The sequence below is a fragment of the Pipistrellus kuhlii genome, unplaced genomic scaffold (genome assembly GCF_014108245.1).
Source record: "Pipistrellus kuhlii isolate mPipKuh1 unplaced genomic scaffold, mPipKuh1.p scaffold_m20_p_79, whole genome shotgun sequence".
In the NCBI taxonomy this organism is placed as follows: domain Eukaryota; kingdom Metazoa; phylum Chordata; class Mammalia; order Chiroptera; family Vespertilionidae; genus Pipistrellus; species Pipistrellus kuhlii.
The window spans coordinates 852,558-879,098 of record NW_023425583.1 but is presented as its reverse complement, the minus strand read 5'-3'; the positions used below and the strand labels follow the sequence as shown (position 1 = coordinate 879,098).

The 26,541-nt window shown below is 52.8% G+C and overlaps 1 protein-coding gene across 4 annotated transcripts in view; it reads left to right on the top strand.

Annotated features, from left to right (window-relative positions):
- Nucleotides 1–26,541, top strand: part of GULP1 (GULP PTB domain containing engulfment adaptor 1) — an 89,120-nt gene that overhangs the window by 24,266 nt on the left and 38,313 nt on the right. For 3 of the 4 annotated variants that reach the window (XM_045576238.1, XM_036423203.2, XM_045576236.1), the window contains exon 2: nt 8,012–8,125. The gene's annotated coding sequence lies outside the window, so the exon portion shown is untranslated. Of the gene's footprint in view, nt 1–4,263; nt 4,275–8,011; nt 8,126–26,541 lie in introns of those variants that run through there. The other variant, XM_045576237.1, reaches the window with a different exon arrangement.

Sequence of the window (26,541 nt, the reverse complement as noted above, 5' to 3'; positions counted from 1 at the left end):
ACGCAGGGGCATAGCTATCAGTATTTTTTAAAAACATATATTTTATTGATATTTTACCGAGAGGAAGAGAGAGGGATAGAGTTAGAAACACCGATCAGCTGCCTTCTGCACACCTCCTATGAGGGACGTGCCCACAACCAAGGATTAACCAGTCCCCTTGACCGGAACTGACCTGGGACCTTTCAGTCCGCAGGGTGACGCTCTGTCCACTGAGCCACACCGGCCAGGGCAGCAGCTCCCAGTTTTAATGCCAAGAGGAGTCAGCGATTGGGCCTGTCTCGCAGGCGCTTCCCGGAGGAATGCAGCTGTGGGGATGGAAACTAAGGGTGTGAGGTCAGCTTTGGACAGAACCAGCCCTTGGGAAGAAGGCCATCTGGATACGCCTTAGTTCTCTTGGCTTTATTTTTTTTTTAATGTATTTTTATTGATTTCAGAGAGGAAGGGAGAGGGAGAGAGAGATGGAAACATCAGTGATGAGAGGGAATCTTGGACCTGCTGCCTCCTGCACGTCCCACACTGGGCACATGCCCTTGACCTGGAATCCACCATGACCTCCTGGTTCACAGGTTGACGCTCAGCCCCTGAGCCACGCCGGCCCGGCTGGTTTACTCGCTTTAGCTTCCCGTTCTCATCAGCCTGTGCCCTAAAGAAACCGCAAATGCTAAGCGTGGGTTTTAACATTTTAGGGCCCTCGATCCTTTTGAGACCACCACCCAAATACACATACACACACCCGAGACCGCACAGAATGCTAGGCAGCCTGAGAACACGTCTCTGGCCCGGGAGCCACTGGGACACAGACCCCGCTTCCCCCGTCCCGCTCGGAGAGGCTGGAAGAGAGGATGAAGACTGACTTGTCAGGGTTCAGATGAATACTTTTCTAGGTCAAGTAGCAGCAATAAGATGCTTTCAGTGAAGATATTTTAAAAAATGTGCCTTTAGCCAAAACCGGTTTGGCTCAGTGGTAGAGCATCAGTCTGCGGACTGAAGGGTCCCAGGTTTGATTCCGGTCAAGGGCATGTACCTTGGTTGCGGGCACATCCCCAGTAGGAGGTGTGCAAGAGGCAGCTGGTCGATGTTTCTCTCTCATCGACGTTTTTAGCTCTCTATCTCTCTCCCTCTCTGTAAAATATCAATAAAATATATTGAACACACACACACACACACACACACACACACAAAACCATGCCTTTAGAATACTCTTACTCCGGTGGGGCTTAATGTACAGCTCTGTGGTGTTTTGAACACTATTAAGATATTGTTTGAAAAGTGTATTTTTCAGAATCCATTTGTGGAATCTTATCATACCAATAATGCCCCTGTTTTGTTTATTTATTTATTCAAGTAATAACTTTAGTTGTTGTAGGAATATTCAAATAAATGTAAACAACCACTTTAAAAAAAGTTAAAATAACCTTTAGAAAAAAGGCATTGTCACAGAGAATTTCGAAATGATATTTGCAAGAACAATGTCGTCATATCCCAGAGCCTTCAGAAGTTTGTTCCGTGTCATAAATAAAATCACTGCCAAACCTTTCTCTTCAATAGTAACTGGAAATTTCCATTTTCTATTTAAAGTGAACTACAGGAGTTATTTTACTAACTATACATATCATTGGTGAATTATGGTCTTTTTAGTTTTGTACGTTTATACCATGAACTAACATCTCTAATATAATAAAAGCCTAATATGCAAATTGTCCCTTCAATCGGGAGTTCGACCGGGAGTTTGATGGGGCATTCAACCAGGGGGCTGGGCAGGCTGGCCAATAGCCAGGGCCCCCTCCCAGTAACCCTTTCCTTCTCCCCCCAATTGGGGGCGTGGCTGGCCCACCAATCCCCTGAGCCCTGATCAGGGGGGCTGGCTGACCCCACCCATGCATGAATTCGTGCACCAGGCCTCTAGTATGAGCATAAACATGTGCATCCCTGAGACGCTGTGTGATTGATTTGAACAACATCTCTCTCTCTAACAGTGCTCCGATCACGGGCTTGTGGCTCTGATTGGAGAAAAGCCTTCTCTATGTCACGGCGGCAGACGCCCCGGCACAGCCACGCTCCCTCACGCAGGAGCAGCTGCGAGCTCTGCCCCCTGACAGTCACCGCGCCGGGCACTGCCGAGTGGCTGGCAGTCAGACACGGGGCCGCCGATGGGATGGGGGCTGCTACGTGTGACGGCGGCCTGTGAGACATGCTGTGTCTGCAGACGTGTGTGTGTGTGTGTGTGTGTGTGTGTGTGTGAGGAGCAGTGGCTGTCCTCTGACAGTCACTCAGTCACTCATTCCCCGGTGACGTCCCTGGCATCTCTCTAGTCGCTTGTAAGAAGCACCGATGCCTACGTCTACCCCGGAGTGTTAGGTGAGGGATGCACAGCGCCCACCACGCGCTCATGTGGAGCCTGTCGGGGTGTCCTGACGGGCAGCGGGGCTGGGACACCGAGGTGTTAGCCGCGGAGAAGAGAGGTGAGAGCTCGCTCGCTCCGCATTTAGGGAAAGAAACAGACAAATGAGGAAAGGATGGAGCTATAGGTTCCTGGTCGGCAAACTGCGGCTCCCGAGCCCCATGCGGCTCTCTGGCCCCTGGAGTGTGGCTCTTCCACAAAACACCACGGCCTGGACGAGTCTGTGTTGAAGAAGTGGCGTCAGAAGAAGTTTAAGTTTAAAAAATGTGTCTCTCAAAGGAATGTCAATCGTTGTGCTGTTGGTGTTCGGCTCTGTGGACGGAGGAGTGCTGAGCGCTGCTGTGCAAACGCTGGAAGGCAGCGGGATGTGCCTGTTGGGCTCAGGGTGCCGGTGGAGCTGCGGCTGGTGGGCGGACGGTCAGGAGAGCGGCCGGGTCTTCAAGGCCGAGGGGAGCCGTGTCTTCGGTGGGAGCACAGTCCAGGCCCTTCCGAGACCCCGGGGCCTGGCTGATGTGACTGTTTAATCGCCGATGAGATCAGGCCGGCCTCGTGATGGCAGTTCCGGTTTTAGTGCCATAAGCCCAGGAGCAGTGGGGCTGCTGGGCCGGCTAACCCTGCGGGGGTCTCGGAAGGAAATGACCTTCTTTCATCCCCGTCACCGAGGACCAGGAGAGCCAGGGCTTTGCTGTTTGTCCTGGAAGAGGATTCCCTTCGCAGGGAGTGTGGGGGGAAGGCCGAGGGGAGGGTGGGGGGAGGGCCGAGGGGAGGGTGGGCGGAGGCCGAGGGGAGGGTGGGGGGAAGGCGGAGGGGAGGGTGTGGGGGGAAGGCCGAGGGGAGGGTGGGGGGAGGGCCGAGGGGAGGGTGGGGGGAGGGCCGAGGGGAGGGTGGGGGGAGGGCCGAGGGGAGGGCGGAGGGAGGGCCAGGGGGAGGGCCGAGGGGAAGGTGGGGGGGAGGGCCGAGGGGAGGGTGTGGGGAGGGCCGAGGGGAGGGTGGGGGAGGGCCGGGGGGAGGGTGGGGAAGGGTCGAGGGGAGGGTGGGGGAGGGTCGAGGGGAGGGTGGGGGGAAGGCCGAGGGGAGGGTGGGGGGAGGGCCGAGGGGAGGGTGGGGGAGGGCCGAGGGGAGGGTGGGGGGAGGGCCGAGGGGAGGGTGGGGGGAGGGCCGAGGGGAGGGTGGGGGAGGGCCGAGGGGAGGGTGGGGGGAGGGCCGAGGGGAGGGTGGGGGGAGGGCCGAGGGGAGGGCGGAGGGAGGGCCAGGGGGAGGGCCGAGGGGAAGGTGGGGGAGGGCCGAGGGGAGGGTGTGGGAGGGCCGAGGGGAGGGTGGGGAGGGTCGGGGGGAGGGTGGGGGAGGGCCGAGGGAGGGTGGGGGGAGGGCCGAGGGGAGGGTGGGGGAGGGTCGAGGGGAGGGTGGGGGTAAGGCCGAGGGGAGGGTGGGGGGAGGGCCGAGGGGAGGGGGGGGGGAGGGCCGAGGGGAGGGTGGGGGGAAGGCGGAGGTGAGGGTGGGGGAGGGCCGAGGGGAGGGTGGGGGAGGGTCGGGGGGAGGGTGGGGGAGGGCCGAGGGGAGGGTGGGGGGAGGGTCGAGGGGAGGGTGGGGGAGGGTCGAGGGGAGGGTGGGGGGAAGGCCGAGGGGAGGGCGGAGGGAGGGTAGGGGGAGGGCCGAGGGGAGGGTGTGTCGCTGGGTGGACAGAAAGCTCACAGATGGCGCAGTTTGGATACAGTCATTTCATAGCTCAGCTCCCTGTGGGGAGGGGAGAGGGAAGATGCGAGCTCACATTTATAGTTCCTGGCCCTTTTCTTCAGTAATTACCGCCCATCGGGTTCCATTAGGGATGTGGCCCAGGTCTGAGAGGGGCCTGGAGAGGGTGACGGCGGAGGAGGTCAGCTGGGGAGCGGTGCCCTCAGACAGCGGGTTCCATCGCAGTCTGAGCAGAGAGGAGGGGCGCCGTTACCGTGCCCGGGGCAGCGAGGAGAGGACTTCGGGGCTGAGCTCGCTGGGGAGGGCTGTGGGGCGGTGAGGTCTGGACTCTCAGCCTCCAGAGCGGGATTGTGAGATGCAGGCCGGGTGTCTCCTGTAAAGATTAGCTTATTCTTCAGTCCTAAAACACTGATAGTTCATCTTTATTTTTGATAAGCTGCATTTTAAAAAAATATACTTATTGATTTCAGAGAGGAAAGGAGAGAGGGAGGGATAGAAACCTCAATGGTGAGAGAGAATCATTGATCAGCTGCCCCCTGCACGCCCCCCTCTGGGGATTGAGCCCACAACCCAGGCCTGTGTGACAGGCCGTTGTTATACTGTGTGGTAGATAGATATCGAGTATTGATCAGGGAGTGAAAGCTATTAAAAGGTCCAGGTGCCAAGGTAAATAATTGCTCTAGAAGCTTCCGTAACCAGTTCGCGAGGCACACACGTGTTACTTAGCTATGGTAACTAAGCTATTCTATTGAAAATCTTCCAAAGAATAAGGAAGTACCACCAGTTTTTTATTTGCTTTTATGTAAAAGATAACATGAACTCATCAGGAATGAAGAGACATTATTTATCTTGTGTAATTTTTTAATGAGCAAATGCTCCACATCGCCTGTCACTTACCAGGTTTATAAAGTGTTCAGTCCCCTTGATTTGCAGCTGTTTAAACCAATCACATTTATACCGCCTTCAGCTGCCGGGGTTCTCGTCCCAGCACTAGGAAGCGTTCAGCAATCTGGAGAAAGAAGCTGCCCGTAGATTCAATAAGGAGTCCAAGGACGGAAGATAGTTTTCAAAGGAATTGGGGGTCAGAGGAGTTTCAGCCAAAGGAACCAAAGACTTCTCTAGACTCAGGATCCCGGGCTTTTTATCAACACAATTTGTCCTAAGGCAAGGTGGAGATAATAGCCTTCCAGGGTAGGGTTTACAGAAGCATTGTCAGATGGGGGAATAGCCCACAGCTGTTGAGGTGTTTGGTCCACTGGAGGCAGTAACCTGCAGACTGAGATGCCCCGAGCTGTCTGGCAGCAGACAATCATCCTATTCGGGATTGGGGGAGATGCTTTTTAGCCGTTCCAACAGGGAATTACACATGTGGCTCAGTCCTTATTGAGCCCCCCCAGGCTTCACCAACCTTCTGATGAGACTATTGTAAGTAGGACGCGCTGGAGTCGGTCCCAGCATCCAACAGAAGGGATGTGAGTACTGGAGTACTCCAACCTCTGTTTGACGAGAGGCCCTTCTCTATCATTTCTTCAGAAAACACGAACACTTCCACCTATGAACGTCCTGCTTTCCTAATTCTGGAAAATCCGCTGAGTGCTTGTCTGCACTCCCATGTCCTTTTCAACTTCCAGCAGCAAAGGTATTGTCAGAGCACCAAGAGTCGCCGAATGACAGTTTGTAGACAACCTCCCCCACTCCCACCCCCAGCGTATCACCCTATCATTTATGCCCGCTGTTATTTTGAACTGTTAGCTCCACGTAGAGAAAGTCATCTAAAGTTCAATGAAAATGTAGCCTGTATGTGAGTATAGGATATATTGGAGAGCAACGTGTTTGGTTGTACTTGGCCAAAAAACAAAACAAAATAAAACAAAACAAAAAAATCAAAACTTAGTTGAAGAAAACAAAAAGTATGCTGGGCTTTTTGGGGGTGGAACGGTTAAAGATGTACGTGTTGCATTAACCAATGAAAGACGTGGTCAGACGGCAGCATTAGTAATATTTTTTGAAAGCTAACAGGGTTGGGGAAAATTAGAGGTTTGACAGGCTTCCTTTGACTTCATAAACATTTTTAAATTTCATGAGGCTGTGGACTAGATGGTGCCGAAAGAGTATAAAATTGAATGCATTATGCTTCTAACATTTAAAGAATCATTTGAATTGGAAATGGAGATTTTTTTATCTTTTAAAGTAAAAATACATTCAGAAGAGCAGCTCATAAACACCTTTGGTTTTTGGTGAAACTATTTAAAGTGCCCGGTGCATGAGCAGCGCTAATCACTTCAGACAGGAAATAATCCCGTCACTTCCGAGCATGTCCTCTTCCTGCAGAAAGACGGACAGAAGCAGGCCCACACTGATTGTTTTCCGGTCGGTGTTTCTCTGCTGTTCTTCATTTTGTCCCATCTCGTAACATATTCCAAGTTGAAAAGTATTTCCCACAGTGAGCATGGATTTCCGACAATGAGAGAGAGAAATAAATCCCTGGGCCCTGACCGGTGTGACTCAGTGGATGGAGCATCGACCTGTAGACTGAAGGGTCCCGGGTTCGATTCCAGTCAAGGGCATGTACCTTGGTTGTGGGCACATCCCCAGTGGGAAGTGTGCAAGAGGCAGCTGATGGATGTTTCTCTCTTGTCAATGTTTCTGACTCTCTCTCTCTCCCTTCCTCTCTGTGAAAAATCAATAAGATATATTAAGAAAAAGAAAAAAATAAATTGGCGGGGATGTTAACTTGAATTAAGTTGAGTAGTTTAAGGAAAATATTTACTTTGCCCTAATATTTTGGAGCATTTTCGTTGCTTTTTAACAGTCTGGTTAACAAAATTACTTGGGTGATTTCTTATTTCAGAGACTAATAGTTGCACAAAATCAACAGGGAAATTACCATTTTGCAAATAAATAAATAAATAAATAAAATAAACAAAGAACAACAACAACAACAACAACAAAAGAACTAATTCTGTCTTTCCCTTTTCTCCCTCTTCCAAGACAAAAAAGCCGCCCGAAAGTCCCTGGGGGACTCATAGCCTAGTTTTCTGCTCCCTTAGCCAGTCTGTTTGAAAGTCCTGTCCGGGGCGGACAGATCCCTTCCCGCGATGGAAGAATGTGATAAGACTCAGTCTTCACAGCCTGAGAAGATAACACTAACTCTATTATTCACCGACCCTGCAGCCCGTTAACGCTGAGAACGCTATGTGATTTAATAAACAATGGCATTGCTAGGGAGATAAACATATTTTCATTAAAATGATAAATTCCGCCCTAGCTGGTTTGGCTCAGTGGATAGAGCATTGGCCTGTGGACTGAAAGGTCCTGGGTTCGATTCCGGTCAAGGGCACATGCCCAGTGGGGGGCTTGGAGGAGGCAGTGGATCAGTGATTCTCATCCTTGATGTTTCTCCCTCTCCCTCTCTCTCCCTCTCTGAAATCAATAAAGTACGTTAAAATAAATAAATAAAAATAAGAAAAAGGTAAAGGTAAAAGTTACGAACAACAAAAAGACATCAAATACATACCTACCAACAAGTGAATCTAAAAATCAAGTGAATGAAAAATCTGAAGAACAAAATGGACTGGTGAATATATTATAATAGAATCAGGGGCATAGAAAGGGAGCGGACAGACAATTCACAGGGGAAAGGGGGTCTGAGGGGTGAGGGAAGAGATTGTACAAAAGTCTTACACCTATGGATGAAGACGGTGGCAGGGGGTAAGGGCATGGGGTGGGGTTGGGAATCAGGTGGAGGGGAGCTATGGAGGAGGAGGGGGGAAAGAGGAACACCTGTAATAATCTGAACAATAAAGATTTATTATTAAAAAAAATTTTTTTTTAGGTCATGTATTGTGACCTCTCAATTGAGACTCACATGTGTGTAGTTATTAACTCTACTAAGTCCGGTTTCAATTTTATTTCTAGTTCTGTGTGATCCATCCGACACTGGGGGGAGCGTGGCGGAAGGAGGGCGCGGCTGGCCACGCTGATCGGAGCTGCCCCGTCCGGTGTCTGTCCTGTCCCGGCCGACGCCGCCCGGTAAGGAGGAGACTTTGTCCACACACTTGACACCTTTTGGAAAGAAGATAAATTACAAAAATGCCTTTATTTTGCACCAATCATTTAAAAAGAAATGGGTAAAATACATCAAAGCAAAATGAAATCACAAATGAGCCTGTTTTCTAAAAATAACTTCTATCACTTTTGTTCTCTATCATTTGATTTTTGTTTTGTTTTGTTGGTTTTTTCCCTGTATACAAGGTGAGATAATATTGTATGTGTTCTCTGTTGAATTTCTTTATGTTTGTAATAATCTATTTTAATCATCAGCCATTTTTGAAAGTGTTTGCTGACCTGTTGACTTATATATATCTATATGTCTATATATCTATATGTCTATATGTCTATATGTCTATATGTCTGTATATCTCTATATATCTATATCATCTATATATACAATGAGTGGCCAGATTATGATGATCTCTGAATGCATAGTAATCTGGCCACTCAGTGAATTTGTATCTCCAATGGGTACCAAAAGTATTCTAGACTTTTTCTGGAGATCAGCCACCTATTTGCCCTGAGCTTTTTACCAGCCAGTGCAAAGGGGAAAACTGATCAGATGCACCATTTATAGTATCTTTGGTATCAAATCAATGAGGTGCTCAGGAGAAGTACACTGAGTGGTCAGTACACGTCATAGCGAGTGATCAAACTCACAGTCTTTCAGTTGAACTCCTGAGGGGACACGTTGCATATTAGCCTTTTATATATATAGATGTGGTTGTACTGAATGGTTCCTGTGTAAATCCTTTGCTCTTTGAATGCAATAGGGAAACCTGGCCAAGCGATGCTCATCAGCGATGGTAGTCTCTATGTTGTGAAGTGGTGAACTGCATTGTGGGTCTTGTAGTGCAAACTAATTATGTATGCTCCGGGGTGTCACTTATTACACGAAAGCCTTCCCTGACTTAGAAGTAATACCGTTATAAAATGGCTTGATGTGCTTTTAGAGCGTGATGCACGGAGGACATTTTTAAAAGGACACTTTTTGTACATGAAGACAAATGGGTGAGGGCAAAAGAATAGGGTTTACATGAGTGAATCCGTACGGAAATGGGAATGGCCGTCTCAGAGCAGGAAATGAGCAAGCACGAGTTGTAAATTGCACGCCTGGTTTGTCAGGACGAGATCTGACCGTCTGAGCCGCACACTCTCTGAGCAGGTGAGCTTCTGTGACACCGCACCCGTGCGTGCGAGCCATCTGTGTCACGTGGTAATCACACCCACGTCCCAAGAGTCCCTATCAGTTACCTTCTTTAGAAATATGTTTTTATTGCTTTCAGAGGGGAAACGAGAGAAGAGAAAGAGATAGAAACATCCATGATGAGAGAGAATCACGGATCGGCTGCCTCCGGCACGGCCCCCACTGGGGATGGAGCCCACAACCTGGGCCTGTGCCCTGGCCGGGAGCGGAACCGTGACTCCCTGGCTCAGAGGTTGACGCTGACCCATGGAGCCACACCAGCCAGAGCGTTTTTAACGTGTGTAACTGATTTGGAAGAATTCGGCACATTTATGTATTTATTTTTAGATTGGGTATCTTTTGACTTAGGAGGAAAGAGAGTTGTGAACTAATAAAGAGCTCTACCTCCTGGGCCAAGTATTTCATAAAATACCTTGAAATATGCACGGGGTTATGGATTGTACGTTCTTGTATGGTTAATGAGGTAATTCATGAGTCAGAAAAATGACTACTTTCGGACTTAATGTAGAAAATAAATTAGATCCATTAAATAAATTACAAGGCATTTTTCACTTGATTTTTGAAAACTGCCTCCATATCTGAGCAACGTAATAAATCACAGATCCGGGTCCCTTTCTGAAAGCCGTTAGAATGCCAGGCTGCTGGGAAAGGCGATTAACCTCGCATTCCCACACAGATTTCCTGATTTCTAGGGGCCTCGAGGGGTATTGAGGTTTCTGGAATGCAAACTCCGAGCTTCAACATGAAATCTACTTTACATATTTTCATGTTCTTCTGACCTTTCCTACCCAGTTTCAGAATGCTAAGCCACTATTCCATGAATACATGCTGGATGATATGGTGGTGCAATTAAAACGCTTAAATTATTTTTAGGTAATTTCCTTTTTTTTTTTTTTTTTGGCATTACCGACAGATAGCACAGGACAATCAACGCCTCATAATAACTTTCCCAGAAGGCCGGGCGCCGGTGGGTCCCTGCGGTGCGAGCAGTCTGGGCTGTTTCCCCCTCCCCCCCGACATCACATTTTGATAACTGCCTAAAATAGAATTGCTCGCTTTGCCTCATTAATAAAAATATTTGCTAATCCTGACCTAGGAGGAAATAGAAGAATGAGGGTGTTTAAGGACAGTTCCAAATTCAAACACATGACTTGTTAGTAGCTACGAAGTAAGCAGACCCTCTTCCTTTCTTTCTTTCTTTCTTTCTTTCTTTCTTTCTTTCTTTTTTTTTTTTTTTTTTAACATTTTTGTGTATTTATTTTTTGATCCTCCCCGAGAACATGTTTCCATTGATTTTTAGGAAGGGTGGAAGAGAAAGGGAAAGACAGAGAGAAACATCGATCTGAGAGAGACATGCCGATTGATTGCCTCCTGCATGCGCCCCGACCAGGGCCCAGGCCCCGGGGGAGCCACGTACCCTTGACCGGAATCGAACCTGGACCCTTCAGTCCACAGACTGACGTTCTATCCACTGAGCCACACTGGCCAGGGCCAGTCCCTCTTTCTTAAAAACAGTGTTGAATATACTCGGTGAATGTCTACACTGGAAATAAGTTTCTTGGTTCATGGCTCTTCTAAAAATATAGAGGGAACAATAATTATGCTAGAAAAGGAGCATTAGCTTGCATTTTACTCCTCTGAGTGGGGATTTTGACTTTTTTCCAAGCGAGTTTGCACACCCTCTATCATTTAGTCAGACCACCCAACAAGAGTTCAAATGACGTGTCCTGTGCAAAATTTGACTTTAGTTTTATAAACACAGAATTTCACCAGAAGGTCTGTCAGCTTGGACTTTAGGGGCCTTTTATAAAACCCAACCTTGTGTGGAGTTTTCTAAACCCCTGAGTAAGTATTACCCATCGGCCCTGGTACCCCACGCAGCATTAATCACATTAATAATAATAATGGCACCGGGCGGCGTGCCTCTGTGGTTGAGCATCGGCCTATGAGCCAGAAGGTCACAGTTCGATTCCCGCTCAGGGCACAGGCCCGGGTTGCAGGCTGGATCCCCAGTGGGGGGCGTGCAGGAGGCAGCTGATCCATGATTCTCTCTCATCGTTGATGCTTCTCTCTCTCCCTCTCCCTCCCTCTCTGAAATCAATATTTATTAAATAATAATAATAATAATAACGGTGAAGCTGCGTGTGGTGTGGTCTGTGACGGGCACTGCTCAGAGCCGTCTGCGCGGATGGACACCGGGACAGTTCGAGGCGGCTTCCGGGGGAGAAAGGGGTACGGAGCTGGCAGTGACCTTGCCCGAGGTCCCGGGCAGGGAGGGGCAGAGCCCAGTGGGTCCTCCCTGAAGCACTGAGCCTTTTCCTCTCGCGCACAGAGGCTGGTGACTAAGCCCCGGCTTTGCCGCTGGCAGACAGGTGCGATGCTGGTCCGTTCACACCGATGGCCATGCGTGGCCGTCAGCTCCCGCCTGACAGTCCGTGGGAAGAGGCGCCCGGCGACAGGTCTGGCACCCGGGGCGGGCTGGGGGGGCAGGCCTCGCTCACACAGGCTGAGGGTGCAACGTGGCTGCTCCGCGGCATGGAAGTATTTTATCCCCAAATCAGACGCCTCCTCAGCATCCCCGTCCTCCTCTCCCGACCTCCCGGAGCATGAGCATCAGCTGCAGGCGGGACCGCCCGGACGTCACCTTCTCCCGCTCTCCTCCCCTCCTCCTCCTCCGCCGAGGCCCTCAGACCACCCCCCCTTCTCCCACAGTCAGTGCTCAGTGCTCAGTGCTCAGTGCTCAGTGCTCAGTCCTCAGTGCTCAGTGCTCAGTCCTCAGTGCTCAGTGCTCAGTGCTCAGTGATCAGTCCTCAGTGCTCAGTGCTCAGTCCTCAGTCCTCAGTGCTCAGTGCTCAGTGTTCTGTGTGTGTGCTCAGTGCTCAGTGCTCAGTCAGTGCTCAGTCCTCAGTGCTCAGTGCTCAGTGCTCACTCCTCAGTGCTTAGTCCTCAGGGCTCACTCCTCAGTACTCAGTGCTCAGTGCTCAGTCCTCAGGGCTCACTCCTCAGTCCTCAGTCCTCAGTGCTCAGTGCTCAGTGCTCAGTGCTCAGTGTTCTGTGCGTGTGCTCAGTGCTCAGTCTCAGTCCTCAGTGCTCAGTGCTCAGTGCTCAATGCTCAGTGCTCAGTCCTTAGTGCTCAGTGCTCAGTCTCAGTGCTCAGTGCTCAGTGCTCAGTCCTTAGTGCTCAGTCTCAGTGCTCAGTCTCAGTCCTCAGTGCTCAGTGCTCAGTGCTCAGTGCTCAGTGCTCAGTCCTTAGTGCTCAGTGGCTCAGTCTCAGGTCAGTGTCAGTGGCCTCAGTCCTTAGTGCTCAGTCTCAGTCTCAGTCTCAGGCTCAGTCTCAGTGCTCCAGTCCTTAGTGCTCCAGTGCTAGTGCTCAGTGCTCAGTGCTCAGTGCTCAGTGCTCAGTGCTCAGTGCTCAGTGCTCGGTGCTTAGTGCTCAGTGCTCAGTCTCAGTGCTCAGTGCTCAGTGCTCAGTCCTTAGTGCTCAGTGCTCAGTCTCAGTGCTCAGTGCTCAGTGCTCAGTCCTTAGTGCTCAGTGCTCAGTGCTCAGTCCTTAGTGCTCAGTGCTCAGTGCTCAGTGCTCAGTGCTCAGTCTCAGTGCTCAGTGCTCAGTGCTCAGTGCTCAGTCTCAGTGCTCAGTGCTCAGTGCTCAGTCTCAGTGCTCAGTGCTCAGTCTCAGTGCTCAGTGCTCAGTGCTCAGTCCTTAGTGCTCAGTGCTCAGTCTCAGTCCTCAGTGCTCAGTGCTCAGTCCTTAGTGCTCAGTGCTCAGTGCTCAGTCCTTAGTGCTCAGTGCTCAGTGCTCAGTGCTCAGTCTCAGTCCTCAGTGCTCAGTGCTCAGTCCTTAGTGCTCAGTGCTCAGTCTCAGTCCTCAGTGCTCAGTGCTCAGTCCTTAGTGCTCAGTGCTCAGTGCTCAGTCCTTAGTGCTCAGTGCTCAGTGCTCAGTCTCAGTCCTCAGTGCTCGGTGCTCAGTGCTCAGTCTCAGTGCTCAGTGCTCAGTGCTCAGTCCTTAGTGCTCAGTGCTCAGTCTCAGTGCTCGGTGCTCAGTGCTCAGTCTCAGTGCTCAGTGCTCAGTGCTCAGTGCTCAGTCTCAGTCCTCAGTGCTCAGTCTCAGTGCTCAGTGCTCAGTGCTCAGTGCTCAGTCCTTAGTGCTCAGTGCTCAGTGCTCAGTCCTTAGTGCTCAGTGCTCAGTCTCAGTGCTCAGTGCTCAGTGCTCAGTCTCAGTGCTCAGTGCTCAGTCCTCAGTGCTCAGTGCTCAGTGCTCAGTGCTCAGTCCTCAGTGCTCAGTGCTCAGTGCTCAGTGTTCTGTGCGTGTGCTCTAGTTCGGGTCGGGACCTCTCTGGGCTCACAGCCGTTTCGCTGATCGCGTTGCTGAGCTGGCGGGGCCGGCCGGCTGCTGGAATGCTGGCCACCCCAAAGACGCTGCCTGGACAGCTATGGGCCTGCGGCCGCATGAGGGTGTTCCCAGGGTGCGGCGGCTCCAGCCGGGGTCCTGACGGGAGCGAGGGACTGCGGGCGGCAGGAGACGGGCACCCGTCACGGGAGGTGCCGAGAGCCTGATGGACGCCCTGCTCTCACCGGAGCGTCCCCCTGGGCTTCTGTTCTCTCAGGATAACCCCTTCCCTCCGACCGCCGACACCCGTCCCCCCCGACCGCCGAGCCCGTCCCCTCTGACCGCCGACACCCGTCCCCTCCGACCGCCCACACCCGTCCCCTCCGACCGCCGGGCCCGTCCCCTCCGACCGCCCACACCCGTCCCCTCCGACCGCCGACACCCGTCCCCTCCGACCGCCGACACCCGTCCCCTCCGACCGCCCACACCCGTCCCCTCCGACCGCCCACACCCGTCCCCTCCGACCGCCGGGCCCGTCCCCTCCGACCGCCCACACCCGTCCCCTCCGACCGCCGACACCCGTCCCCTCCGACCGCCCACACCCGTCCCCTCCGACCGCCCACACCCGTCCCCTCCGACCGCCCACACCCGTCCCCTCCGACCGCCGGGCCCGTCCCCTCCGACCGCCGGGCCCGTCCCCTCCGACCGCCCACACCCGTCCCCTCCGACCGCCGAGCCCGTCCCCTCCGACCGCCCACACCCGTCCCCTCCGACCGCCGAGCCCGTCCCCTCCCCTCCGACCGCCCACACCCGTCCCCTCCGACCGCCCACACCCGTCCCCTCCGACCGCCCACACCCGTCCCCTCCGACCGCCCACACCCGTCCCCTCCGACCGCCGAGCCCGTCCCCTCTGACCGCCCACGCCCGTCCCCTCCGACCGCCGGGCCCGGAGCCCTTCCCCACAGGCTGCCTGGACACACGTGGTGCTCACAGGCTGCGATGACAGCATCCTCTCTGGGCCGATGGGGGCCTCGGGGCCGATGGGGCCTCGGGGCGGACGGGGCCCGGGCTCCAGCTGCGGGAGTCGCCTTCGCGTGCCCCCAGGACAGCGGTCCTCCACCTTCCTGATGCCTCGGCCCTTCAGTGCAGCTCCTCATGGTGTGGTGACCCCCAACCTTGACATTATTTCCGCTGCTACTTCACCACTGTGACTTTGCTCCTGTTCATGAACCGTAATGTGAAAACCTGTGTTTTCCGATGGTCTCCGGCCACCCGCAGGCTGAGGGCCGCTGCGGCAGAGCCTGTTGTTCTAAAGCTGCTGAGCCAGGTCTGTGTGCACCTCCCAGGCCCCGGCACCCGCTGCTGCTGGCTCATAACTCTGGGCACCTCCTCAGCCCCACCCTTCATTTACCTATTTGTCTGTTTATCCTCACCCGAGGATATTTTTCCATCGGTGTTTGGGAGAGTGGGAGGAAGGGGAAAAACAGAAAGAAACATCCATCTGAGAGAGACTCGTTGATTGGTTGCCTCCTGATCAGGGCCTGGGCTGGGGAGGAGCCCGCGGTGAAGGTGCATGCCCTTGACTGAATCGAACCCAGACCCTCTGATCTGTAGGCCGATGCTCTCTCCTCTGAGCCGAAGCGGCTGGGCTCAGCTCCTGACTTGCAGAAGCTAAATCGGCCGTTAGCCCTTTCAAAGAGAATGCAGTCCCTTTCTCCCCTCCCCAGAGACGGCCTGGGGTTTCTCTCCCTCGTGTTCGCCTGAGCCACAGGGACAGCCTTTCAGTCCTTCCTTTAGCTTCCACTTCAAAACGCACGAATATCAACATGCAAATGCGCATGCAGACTCCACGTCTCCCAGCAGGAGGGGGTGGTATAGTTAAGGACAGTTTGTGTTTCATGTGTAGGAGAACTGGGATATGTTTTTATGTCTTTTATTTAGAATTACTTTGTCGTGAAATCATGCCTTTTTTATTTTATTTTAAAAAATATACTTTGTATTGCTGCCCTGGCCGGTTAGGCTCATGGGATAGAGCATCAGCCTGCAGCCTACAGGGTCCCAGGTTTGATCATGGTCAAGGGCACATGCCTAGACTATGATTGTGGGCTTGATTCCCCAGTAGGGGGCGTGCAGGAGGCAGCCAATCAATGATTCCCTCTCAACATTGATATTTCTGTCTCTTCCTCTCCCTTCCTCTCTGAAGTCAATAAAAATGTAAAAAAAAATAATATATATAAATACTTTTTATTGATGTTGTTTTTTTTAACATATTTCTTTATTGATCTCAGAGAGAAAGGGAGGAGAGAGCGATAGAAACATCAATGATGAGAGAGAATCATTGATCGGCTGCCTCCTGCACACCCCGCACTGGGGATCAAGCCCGCAACCCAGGCCTGTGCCCTTGGCTGGAATCGAACCTGGGACCCTTCAGTCCGCAGGCTGACGTTCTATCCACTGAGCCAAGCCGGTTAGGGCTCTTTTTATTGTTGATGGTATTACAGATGTCTCACCTTTCCCCCCCTTCTCTCTCCTCCCATCCCCTATCTACCCCCAGATCGTCACCCCCATCGCCCGTGTCCCTGGCTGTGCCAAGTATGTAAGCTCTTCGGTCTCTCACCACACGGAGGCGGGTCGGCCTGTTCCATGCCCCCTTGCATTCGGTCTTATTTTGCCGGCCGCTCCATCGTGTGTGTATTTTAGAGAAATTGCACCTGCTCCCCATCGCAAAGCCCCAGGGGACCACAGGTCTCTTACGGTCTGTCTTACTCAGCTCCTCCTCCTCCACCCTCTGGCCCTTCCTCCACCGGCAGGTGTGCGCCCTGGAGCTTACACAGAGTCCTCTGCCTGTGCGCTTCCCTTCCGAGCTGCGGGTGACACGTCCCTCCCGGGCGGAGCCCTGGCTGCTCCGAAGCGGCTGCTCTCCTGTGTGCCGCCTGGCACCTGTCTGTCCTTCTGTCACTGCCCGCTCCGCTGCGGCTCTGGAACCCCGTCTTCCCCGAAGGAAGGAGCGGCACTGAGCCAGAGCTAACTCCCTCCCACCCTCAGCCGCAGCACAGGTGCTCAGTCCTGCCGCTTACATAAGGGCTGAGCCACTGGGAGGTGCCTTTAAAAAAAAAAAATGTTTTATTGATTTTTTACAGAGCGGAAGGGAGAGGGAGAGAGAGCTAGAAACATCAATGAGAGAGAAACATAGACCAGCGCCTCCCGCACCACCGCCCCCCCACTGGGGATGTGCCCCCAACCAATGCACATGCCCCTGACCGGAATCGAACCTGGGACCCTTCCGTCTGCAGGCCGACGCTCTATCCACTGAGCCAAACCAGTTTCAGCAAGAAACAGCCCATCTTTAAGCAGTAACAAAGGCACCGCCCAGCAGAAACCAGTTTGGCTCAGTGGATAAAGCATCGGCCTGCGGACTGAAAGGTCCCGGGTTCGATTCCGGTCAAGGGCATGTACCTTGGTTGCGGGCACATCCCCAGTGGGGGTGTGCAAGAGGCAGCTGGTCGATGATTCTCTCTCATCGATGTTTCTAACTCTCTGTCCCTCTCTGTAAGAAATCAATAAAATATATATTTTTGAAAGATGGGTTGTTTCTTGCGAGAAGTGAGTGTATCCCTTTGAGGTATCTTTTGGGTTTTCACATTCTTTGACATTACCTCTAAGTATAATTTAAAGAATCTGTATCTTCGCCGTGGGCACTGATGGTGACTGAAGGTTAAAATAACAACTTGGGGGCAGGAGGTTGCACTATGCAGGGGATTTTTGTGTTTGCGGAGAGGAGTTCCGATTTCAATTTTCTGACTGAACACGAGGTCCACTTTACTGCATTACAGTCGTGTTTTTAAGGAGTGGGTTTGGCATGTGGGCTGCCTTTGTTTGCTTCTGCTGGATGGCCTGTTACTGTTCAGGTCCAGGTTCCTGAAATCTCCATCCTCTTCTGTGAAAAGACGCTGCGTGAATATATTTTAATTGAAGTACCTACCATGTTTCCCCAAAAATAAGACATCCTCCGAAAATAAGACCTACTTTCAGGTTTCCTTCTGAGTGAAATATAAGGCATCCCCCGAAAATAAGGCTCCGCCTAGGCTAAACATGAGAGATTTGGTCCACTGATTCTGAAAGAAATGGAGTCACAAGAAATTCACCAGGAAATTCAGGAATTGGATTGTTAGGATGATGTTCCAGAAGATGATGACATGATTGTCATTGAATAAATGAGTAAATTCTTGATACTGTAGGATTCACAGTTTGTCTGGTTTGTGTTGACAACTACCGTAATACCATACCATATACAGGTAATAAAGTTCCTTTATTTTCATTTAACAATAAATGTGTACCGTATCCTTCTTCATGGAAAAATAAGACATCCCCTGAAAATGAGACCTAGCGCATCTTTGGGAGCAAAAATTAATATAAGAAACTGTCTTATTTCCGGGGAAACAGGGTACTATGGCTGTGTACCCTCTGGACAGATGATGTGTTTACTTATTAGTCCGATCCTAGCCAGCAGGCACTTACTGTAAATCACTGCACTCCAGCGTCTTCACAGGAGACAGTGATTTGTGATTTGTTTGAAGAGCTTAATTTAGCAAGACTGAGCACGGGGTTTGCAGGATCAGAGCTTGTCCTCCCGGAGTTCAAAAGAATGCAGAGCAGAGCGTTCAGGAGGAAGCTGGATGCTGGGAGCGGGCATCCCTCTGGGAACTCGCCGCCGTCGGTCATTACAGAGAGAACTCACCGCTGTCTGTCATCACAGAGGCCCCGCTCGCTCAGGGCTTAGCAGGCCGTCCTTTCTGGGTAGTATCTGTGTGGGAGATGATCTTGAACCTGTGTGCACTTTAAAATCACACCCTGTGACAGAAATAGTTCTGGTCTCTCCCAAGAGCAGACTGTATAATTAGAAGAATTGATAATTTCCTCAGCGGAAGTACTGTGCATGACTGTTTTAGATTATAAAACAGGTACTTACCTGCAGGGGAAATACATTGATCAGAAATGCCCTCGGCATGTGTGTGTGTGTGTGTGTGTGTGTGTGTGTGTGCAAAGCCACGGCCAGCTTGGTCTCTGGTTCAGAGGGCTGGAGAAAGAGCAGACGCGCAAATTAAAACACAAGAGGAGAAACATACATTTGGAAGTTATGGGGGAAGCCAGGGAAAGCTTAGCTGTGTAGCTAAGTTCCACCGAGCCTCCTTCTTGTCTGTTTTATTTACTAGAACGCACAATTGCCTTTCAGCGATGCGAGCAGACATATCCCCGGTCATGTTTGGTGAACAGTAAGATCGTCAGGTTGGGGGAGTTTGCTTGGCAAACTGTGGCTCTCGAGCCACATGTGCACATGCGGCTCTTTGGCCCCTTGAGTGTGGCTCTTCCACAAAATACCATGGCCTAGACAAGTCTATTTTGAAGAAGTGTCATTAGAAGAAGTTTAAGTTTAAAAAATGTGGCTCTCAAAAGAAATTTCAGTCCTTGTGCTGTTGATATTTGGCTCTGTGGACTAATGAGTTTGCCGACCACTGCCCTAAAGGGAAGGATTTAAAATTAAACACCAACTTAAAGGGTATTTTGGATAATTTTCTTTAGCATTATGTTCTAACCATTACAATTAATTCACCTCAAATGAAAATATTTCATTATTTCAAGAAAGTAAGATTACTTTAATTAAAAGCAGAAGGATTACAAATTGAAGCTGAAAGCTAAGATTTATATATTAACAATTTGTACTACCAACCAGTAACTAAAAAAATTAACATACAGTAGGAAATTAAAATCTCAACAATTAACACATTGAGTAATGTAGAAGAATTTTTCAGGCCATCTATAAATTAGGTCTTATTTTCCCCAGTATAGCCCAATCTGCTGGATAAGCTAATCGATCATATAATCTTTTTTTAATTACAAAATTTTTTTATTGGATTTATTGGGGTGACATTGGTTGATGAAGATACATATTTTTCAAGTGTTTAATTCCATAATACATCATCTGTACATGGTATTTTGTGGAAGTCTATTTTTTAAGGTAGCCTTTCTAAGAAAGCTGCTAATGATGGATCACCCAGAACAAATGCCAGGATGTAGTAACACATGCACGGTTTGATCAGTCTGAGGCTATTCTTCATGTCCCCAGCACCTTGTACATTCCACGGTGTTTGGTGTGTATCAGATGACCAGCAACCCTTCCGTGAGTCAGTGTGCACACACATTCAATGGTAGCACCTGTAAACCTACTCACGCCCACCCTGTATGGCTAAAACTGGCCACAGATATGGGGTCCACAGTTTTCAGAGGCCGAAATAAAGAAATACAACCCTCAGTGTTGGTTACAAAAGGCGTGTTTGTGGTGGGGAAGCCCGGGTCCTTGGCAGTGAGCTGCGGGCGGCGGGCAGCTGCTGGGCTCCGCGGTCCGCACTCCGTGGAAGGCCCTCCGGGGAGAGAGAGACGCACAGGATCTGCAGGTCATTCCCGAGGAGGCCCCGCCCTCGGATGCAGAGCACACGGCCGTGTGTGCCCATGTCCTGGCATTTCGGGGTGTCCTGACGCCGATCTTCAGGTCACCGCTCATGTCTCGTGTCATGGCCACACAGTTTGACGGACGGCAATGAGCGCCGTCCGCTCAGCGTGATTTTTGCAAGAATGAGAAGGCTCTCAGAGCACCCAGGCCTGCGTGTGTGTGACCAGCCTGAGAGCAGGGCCATCCGTCATCGTGTGCTTTGTACCAAGTGCTTGACTCTGGGATTATCTTTGGTGGGAAAGAGAGACGAGCTGTCATGCTGTGTGATCCCCAGTGGGGTGGCATGAAGGAGGCAGCCCATCCATGAATCTCCCTCATCATCGATGTCTCTCTCTCTCTCTCTCTCTCTCTCTCTCTCTCTCTCTCTCTCTCCCCCTTCCTCTTTGAGACCAATAAAAATGTATTTTAAAAAATTAACCCAACTATGAAGAGTAGAGAGGACTGGTGCCGTCTGTCTGGGCCGCCGTGAGTCCCGGGCCTGGCACTGCCCAGCCTGAGCTGCCCGTCAGGAGGCTGGGTGAGGTGAGCCACTCAAACCCTTTCTGCTCCCGCGGAAGCTGGGGCTGAAGGGCCCTGGCTGCTGGTGTGAACTGGCACCACAACCCGTACGGCTGTGCCGAACCGGCACACACTGTGGATCGGACTGCACAGCCATGGGCTGACAGTGTAAGGTCATTGGTTTTCAAAAACATGAAGAATAGCCTTTTCAAAAACCAGGTGGAAAATGTCAGACGGCAGCTAGTGAAAACGGTCTCTTTATTTTTAGAATGCCAGTGAAATTATGCTCCTAACAATAATTAGAGAGGTCAAATATTTTTTTGTGTGAAAAGAAATATTATAGGCACATTTGGAACGAAAGCAGTGGTTGGTGGCATTTTAAATGTATATGTGAATGTGGACGTTAACTCTCTTCCCTTCGACGACTTTAAGTAAAAACGGAGACCTCGCACACCAATGCAGTTTCCACCCATAATGCAACGGGGCTTCTTTTCATCGCTGCCGGTCTTTGCTTCTCACGCTGGTCAATGAGGGTAAATGGTGAAGGCCCGAGTCCTCAGGCCGCCCATGGAGGCGTGAGCGTTAATCATTATTCACGCCGGGCATTTCATACAATGAAGAGGGAGGGACCAGTAAGGCTGTGATGGTGGGTGACCAAGGCGCTTTCCAGATACAGAGTTACTTAGATTTCATATTTGAAAAAAATAACAGGGAAGATCCGTCCCTAGAGGAGACGTTAGTTTTCAGAGAAAGTATGCGAAGTCCCTGCTCCGCCACAGTTCACATTGGAGACGCATATAGATTTGTTTCAGCTCCTCTGTGGAACTATTTTTTTAACAAAAGAGGTCATTCTGAGAGGCTCAGGGGAATGGGTGGACCAGGCGGCCCGGTCTGACCCCCTGCTCCCTCCTTCAGCGGCTGTGCCCCAGGTTCCCCCCTCTGTGTCCTGGCGGGTGAGGCCGGGTGAGAGCAGTCCCACCCGGGGGCTTTGTGGCGAGGGTTACGGGAGGTAACGCTTATAAAGCGCATGGAATGGCACTTAGCTTATAGTGAAATCTATCGCTGTTAATTACTCCTTTAAAAAAAAAAAAGATATACTTTAATTGATTTCAGAAAAGAAGGGAGAGTGAGAGAGATAGAAACATCAATGAGGAGAGAGAATCATGGATCAGCTGCCTCCTGCACCCCTCCCCCCCCCCCCCCCCCACTGGGGATCAAGTCAGCAACCCGGGCCTGTGCCTGGCCTGGAAATCGAACCATCACCTCCTGGTTCACAGGTCGACACTCAACCCCTGAGCCACAGTTAATTATTGGGCAGTTAATTATTCTTACGATGCAGCTGAATCAAAGTAGCTTCTCTGGGCTCTGCTAATCAAAGAATCTGCTCTGGGTTTCATTTGAAACATCAAATCCTGTTTCTTTGCCCACGTCACTCCGAAGAGCTGTGGCCTTTAGTTCTGTGCCAGCATCCAGGACGGGATCTGCAGGTGGGCGGAGCCTCCGGCTGGTCGTCTGGGTGCCAGGGAAGAAAAGGGAAGTTAAAATAATCCACCATCAGCTGCTCGCAGCATTAACTATTAGAGCTGTTCCGATCTTAACCTCCGCTGGATCTCAGGGGTCCTGGCGGGAGCACATCAGGCAGAGGAGAGCCAGCAAGTACCCAAGAGACCCGTGGTCGGCAAACTGCGGCTCTCGAGCCACATGCGGCTCTTTGGCTCCTTGCGTGTGGCTCTTCCACAAAATACCACGGCCTGGGCAAGTCTGTGTTGCAGAAGTGGCGTTAGAAGGAGTCTAAGTTTAAAAAGGTGGCTCTGAGAAGGAATTTCAGTCGTCGTGCTGTTGGTATTTGGCTCTGTGGGCTGATGAGTTTGCCGACCGCGGGTCTACACCACCGACTGTGAGGCCCGCTGGCTGTGTCCCCGTCTCTTACCGCCGACCACAGGAAACCCTGCAGGAGGAAGAATCTGTCATTCCTTTCAGGGCACAGCACTGCAGAGCGGACACAGATAGGCGCATGGTAGATGCTTACTGCATCTCACATCGCTCTTAGATCCAATGCTTGTCTCCTCCAGCCCATCCTCCCTCGCCTGCAGCGAATGGGAGCATCCATCTCGCAGAATGTGTTATCCTGTAGCAGCTCCATTTCCTTCCCTCCTCCTGCGGTAACGCATCCCTGGGCGCAGGAGATGTGTCCCCTCTTTCTCCTCCGTCCTCATCGGGAACCTTTCTCTGTGCCCCTCCGTCCTCATCGGTAACCTTTCTCTGTGCCCCTCTCTCTCTCCTCATCGGGAACCTTTCTCTGTGCCCCTCTCCTCCGTCCTCATCGGGAACCTTTCTCTGTGCCCCCCTCTCCTCCGTCCTCATCGGGAACCTTTCTCTGTGCCCCCCTCTCCTCCGTTCTCATCGGGAACCTTTCTCTGTGCCCCTCTCTCCTCCGTTCTCATTGGGAACCTTTCTCTGTGCCCCTCTCTCCTCATCGGGAACCTTTCTCTGTGCCCCTCCGTCCTCATCGGTAACCTTTCTCTGTCCCCCTCTCTCCTCTGTCCTCATCGGGAACCTTTCTCTGTGCCCCTCTCCTCCGTCCTCATCGGGAACCTTTCTCTGTGCCCCTCTCTCCTCTCTCCTCATCGGTCACCTTTCTCTGTGCCCCTCTCTCCTCATCGGTAACCTTTCTCTGTCTCCCTCTCCTCCCCCGTGGGCTGTCTTTGGTTTGCAGCTTGGGCCTGCCTTCCCAGTACATCGGTGTGTTTTTCTCACTAGAGAAGTTGGGCGGAGCCCTAGCCAGCGTGGCTCAGTGGATAGAGCACTGGTCAGGGACTGAAGGGTCCGGTTTGATTCTGGTCAGGGCACGTCCCTCGGGTGCAGTCTTGATCCCTGACCCTGGTCAGAGCCTGTGCAGGAGGCGGCCACCTCTGTGGCTCTGTCACATGGATGTTTCCCTCTCTCTCTCCCACTCACTCTCTCTTAAAAAAAATCAATGGGAAATATCCTGGGGTGAGAAATAACAAAACAGACAGGAAGGAAGGGAGGAAGGAAGGAAGGAAGGAAGGAAGGAAGGAAGGAAGGAAGGAAGGAAGGAAGGAAGGAAGAAAGAAAAAAAGAGGGAGGAATGCCTAATTGGATGGTGAATACACGCCCAGTAACAGAGCTACAGAGCTGAGCGTGTGACGGACTCGGCACACGGATGGTGCAGGCATCGGGAGATGTCCCTGTGCCCTTGGGCAGGGAGAGCAGCGTGCGGGACGCAGCCCAGCCACAGAGCCGGAAATGAGAGCGGGTATTGGTGCCATAGATTTTCCAAATGGCCATACATTTCTGCTCACGCGAAGGTCTGGAGAGCACTTCCCGCCGTGACACCGGCTGGGGAGTCTTGGAGGCATGCCCAGAAAGAATGCGTTGGACGGGGTGCTGAGACTGTGGCCAAGTGAGTTATTGCCGCGTTATTGGCAGTGCAGAGAGAGGTTGGTTCGGCTTGAACTTTAAAGGAAGTCGAGGATAGCATCTGCTCAGATGGCCCTGCCGAGTTCCTTCGTTCACTCTTTCATTCATTCGGGTGTTTAGGGAGTTGTTCTCATCACGGATTCTTTCCCTTTCTAATTGTACGCGTGTAGGTTTCAGCTAATTCCATTTCTCTGGAATAATTTTCTGCTCCAAGCAGGTCAAACTCAAAGGCTAACCCGGGCCAAATGCTGGTAAATGAGGCTGTGAGTTTGACATGCTTGGTCTAACAAATGTGATTTGTAGAATTACAAATGGATGATTCCCCCAAATATTACTAATATTCACAGTGCAAGGGAAATGCCCCAAATGCGTATTACATTGTGATCACTCTGTCCCTCTGAGGGCGTCTGGCTGCAGGACTGGTGACATGTGGAGAGGGAAGGTCAGGGAGGGTCCACATTGATGGCCAGCCATAGGGAAGGTCAGGGGAGGAGGTCAGGGAGGGGAGGTCGGGGGGAAGGTCAGGGGGGAAGGTCAGGGAGGGGAGGTCAGGGAGGGAAGGTCAGGGAGGGGAGGTCAGGGAGGGAAGGTCAGGGAGGGGAGGTCAGGGAGGGAAGGTCAGGGAGGGGAGGTCAGGGAGGGAAGGTCAGGGAGGGGAGGTCAGGGAGGGGAGGTCAAGGGGGGAGGTCAGGGAGGGGAGGTCAGGGGGGAGGTCAGGGAGGGAAGGTCAGGGAGGGGAGGGCAGAGAGGAGAGGTCAGGGGGGAAGGTCAGGGAGGGGAGGGCAGGGAGGGAAGGTCACGGGGGAAGGTCAGGGAGGGAAGGTCAGGGGGGGAGGTCAGGGGAGGAGAGGTCAGGGAGGGGAGGTCAGGGAGGGGAGGTCAGGGAGGGGAGGTCGGGGGGGAAGGTCAGGGGGGAGAGGTCAGGGAGGGGAGGTCAGGGGGGGGAGGTCAGGGAGGGGAGGCATGGAGGGAAGGTCCAGGGCGGGAAGGTCAGGGAGGGGGAGGTCGGGGGGGAGGTCAGGGGGGGGAAGGGTCAGGGAGGGAAGGTCAGGGGGGGAGGTCAGGGGGGGAAGGTCGGGGGGGGAGGTCAATGGGAAGGGGAGGTCAGGGGGGGAGGTCAGGGAGGGAAGGTCAGGGGGGGAGGTCAGGTAGGGAAGGTCAAGGGGGAGGTCAGGGAGTGGATGATCAGGAGGGAAGGTGAGGAGGGAGGTCAGGGAGGGGAAGGTCAGGAGGGGAGGTCAGGGGGAGGTCAGGGGGGAGGTCAGGGGGGAAGGTCAGGGAGGGGAGGGCAGGGGGGGGGGAAGGTCAGGGGGGGAAGGTCAGGGAGGGAAGGTCAGGGAGGGGAGGTCAGGGAGGGAAGGTCAGGGAGGGAAGGTCAGGGGGGAAGGTCAGGGAGGGGAGGTCAGGGAGGGGAGGTCAGGGAGGGAAGGTCAGGGAGGGAAGGTCAGGGGGGGAGGTCAGGGGGGGAGGTCAGGGAGGGGAGGGCAGGGGGGGAGGTCAGGGAGGGGAGGTGGCTCTGGACAAGGTCCCGCCCTGCAGTTGTCATTGCTCTGAAAACCGCTGGAAGGAAAACAGCAGCTAATCACAGCCTTACATCACCCTCCTTTTGATATTTAGAGGAGGGAGCAAAGGAAATCACTCCCCTGGTGAATCAAACCAAAGCCCCTGGCCAGGCTTTCCTGAGAGGAAGGCGTGGAGCCAGCCCCGCGGGGAGGACCGCTGGGGCGGAGGAGGACTGGCTCGGGCGGAGGTTATTATCACCTTATCACCGGCTGGAGCTCACAGCACCGCAGCCTCGGGTCCGGGCTGGCTCTGCGCTTTTCCGGGCGCTGACCGCAGCTGAGGCTGGACGTCACCTCCAGGGAGGACAGGGCAGTGAGCGGCGTGGCCAGTGAATGCCAGGGGGGAAGGGACCCTGGGCACGGCCACTGCCCTGGCCCTGTGCTGGCCCTGGCTCCACCTGGGGCCTCCTGCACCTGCCACCGTCCGGGCCCCGCCCACCGCCCCGCCCACCGCCCTCCACTCTCGCTCCACCCACTATCCCCGCCCCGCCCAATGGCCCAATGTCACCGTCCCGCCCACCGGCCCTGCTCCAACCACCGCCCCGCCCCGCCCACCATCCTAGCCCCGCCCACTGTCTCCGCCCCTCCCACCGCCCTCGCCCCGCCCACTGTCCTGGCCCCGCCCCCGCCCTCTGTCTTCACCGGGCTCAGGGCCACCTCGCTGCGGCCCCGTGTGGACGCCGCTGTCCCCAGTCTGGCCGCTGTCCGGTCTCAGTGTTGCGTTCGGTCACTGAGGACTCCTCACCGTGTTCACTCGCCACCGCCCCCGGCGCTCGGAGCTCCCTCCGCAGGGTTATCTCAGCCCTTTACCCGATGGCAGGCCAGGGCCGGACCTCCGCGCTCCACGGGCGG